Here is a 2500-nt window from a genome sequence, read left to right on the forward strand (position 1 = left end):
GTAGCAGTACTATTTTCATCATTATTATTATTGTTATTGTTACCAATATTATTATGATCATAATCATTATCGTTATCATTTTCTTGTTATTATTTTTATTATCGTTATTATTATCATTGTCGTTTTGTTATTATTGTTCTTACTACTATCATCACTATAGTGATAATGATAATAATAGTGATAATGATAATAATTATAATAATACGAATGTTAATGATAATAATGAGGATAATAAAGATTATGATAATAAAAATGATAATGATAATAATACTGATAATAATAAGGATAATAATGATAATGATGATAATAATGATAATTATAATAATAATGATCATGAAAAGGATAATAATGATAATGGTAGTAATAATGACAATGATAATAATAATGATAATGATAATAATGATTATCACTAATAATGATTATCACTATCATTATTATCATCACTAATATTACGGTCATTATCATTATCATTTTTATTATTTTTATTATTATTACTAGCCTAATTGCTATTATCATTATCGTTATCGTTATCGTTATTACTATTGTTATTATTATTATCATTATCATCATTGTTATCATTATTGTTATTATTATTACATTTATTATTACTACTACTGTCATTATCATTATTATCATTGTTATCATTAGCATTATTGCTTTTATTATTATTATTATTATTATTATTATTATTATTATTATTATTATTATTATTATTATTATTATCATCATCATTATTATTATTATCATCTTTATTGTTATTATTGTAATTAATATTTTCATTACTATCATTATTATTATTATTGTAATTAATATTTTTAATACTATCATTATTACTATCATAATGATAATAATGTAGATAATTCTAATGATGATAATAATGACAATTATAATTATAATCATTATAATTATGATTATTATTTTATAATCATCATTAAAATATTTTGATTACTACTATTGTTATCATTATCATTTATATGTTTTTGGTCATTATTACTGTTGTAGTCATTGTCATTATTAGTATATTTTTTATTGATATTATCACCATCATCATCTTCATCACAACTGTTGTTCTTGACATAATTTTCGCTATCATTATCATTGTTATTATTATTATAATCATTGCTATTGTCATCACTATTGTTATTATCATTAGCATCATTATTATAACCATTGCCATCATTATCATTATTATAACCATTACCATCATTATCATTAATACCATTATGATTATGATTATTTTTACAATCATTCTTGTTGTTGTGTTGTTGTTATCATTATCATCATTACTGCTACTGTTTCATCATCAGCAACACCCACCACCATCATCATCACCACGATTATCCTTATATTTTTTGTTGTTGTTATTGCTTATATTATTATTGTTATTGTCATTGTAATTATTTGCATCGCTGCAGTGAAACAGACAATGCATTAAAGTAAATCCGATTTTTTATCGTTCAACGTGCTCCTCTACTTTGGCCTATATCATTCATTATTGTTATTCTTTTTTTCATAATTTTGTTCTTAGATTTTCATTGTTATTCTTATCTTTCTTTACCTGCCCTAGCTCAGATATTCACAGAACTTATCTGTACATTTTTGTTCAATCTGTCAATTATGGGTCTTTATAGGTGTGCACTTATGTGTATTCTTCTCGATGAATCTTTGCTTTTACTTGTAACTGATAAATACAGATAAGCGTTCCTTATCTAATCACCAAAGCGGAATCAGCTTCGGGTAGAGTGGTACAGAAAGCTAGAAATGAAGGTGGATGAGTGTAATGATGCATAAAAGAATGAAAATGAATGAGGTCAAGTGTCAGGCCATTCAAACCAAACCAAACAGTTTCTGATCACTGAAAGAAATAAGTGTCTTGCAGTGAGAATATGTGATAGGTTTAGATAAGGAGAGGTGGTTAGTGGAGATTAGAATCAGATAAGGATAATTTTTCACAAGACGTCTTAGTCAGTGCAAGTCGTCACGCAGACACGCTCAGCAATATCCACAGTATTCCAAGTCCGCTCTGCTGAAGAAGGATCTCCGACGCCGTAAGTGTGCAGGGACGAAGGCGCCTCCGGAAACGTGTCACGCTCCGAGAAATCCTTCCCTGTTAAAACTCGGGTCCACTTTTCCTGTTCGATCTCCATCTTAAACTTTTAAACTTATTGTACGAATGGAAGAAATGTGTGTTTATCATTTACGTTTTCATAGCAGATTTGCTATAGGCGTTTTGTACATTATTATTATTCGTTTGAGTGAGCACGAAAGGAGACGCTCTATTGAATAGGAGCGAGCATGGGCTAAAGCCAAAGACATAACACTTACAGGGTCTTTTGTGCTCATCTTTCTAAATGTATAACAGAGAATGCAACTGGTATCAGTGAAGATGGCGGAAAATGCTTTTTGTAGTGCAGGAAAATACTTTGAAAATTAGTTTTTTCCCCACTCATATTCAACTCATATATTACCTGCACTTGATATTTTAGGAATAATGAAGGAT

At 27.4% G+C, this 2500-nt stretch overlaps 1 protein-coding gene across 2 annotated transcripts in view; it reads left to right on the plus strand.

Annotated features, from left to right (window-relative positions):
- Positions 1 to 2500, plus strand: part of LOC125040283 — a 29675-nt gene that overhangs the window by 6210 nt on the left and 20965 nt on the right. The window contains exon 1 of one of the 2 annotated variants that reach the window (XM_047634834.1): positions 1923 to 2048. The exons of the other annotated variant lie outside the window; for it this stretch is intronic. The gene's annotated coding sequence lies outside the window, so the exon portion shown is untranslated. Of the gene's footprint in view, positions 1 to 1922; positions 2049 to 2500 lie in introns of those variants that run through there. 2 annotated transcript variants of the gene reach the window in all.

The sequence above is a fragment of the Penaeus chinensis genome, chromosome 29, assembly GCF_019202785.1.
Source record: "Penaeus chinensis breed Huanghai No. 1 chromosome 29, ASM1920278v2, whole genome shotgun sequence".
NCBI lineage: Eukaryota > Metazoa > Arthropoda > Malacostraca > Decapoda > Penaeidae > Penaeus > Penaeus chinensis.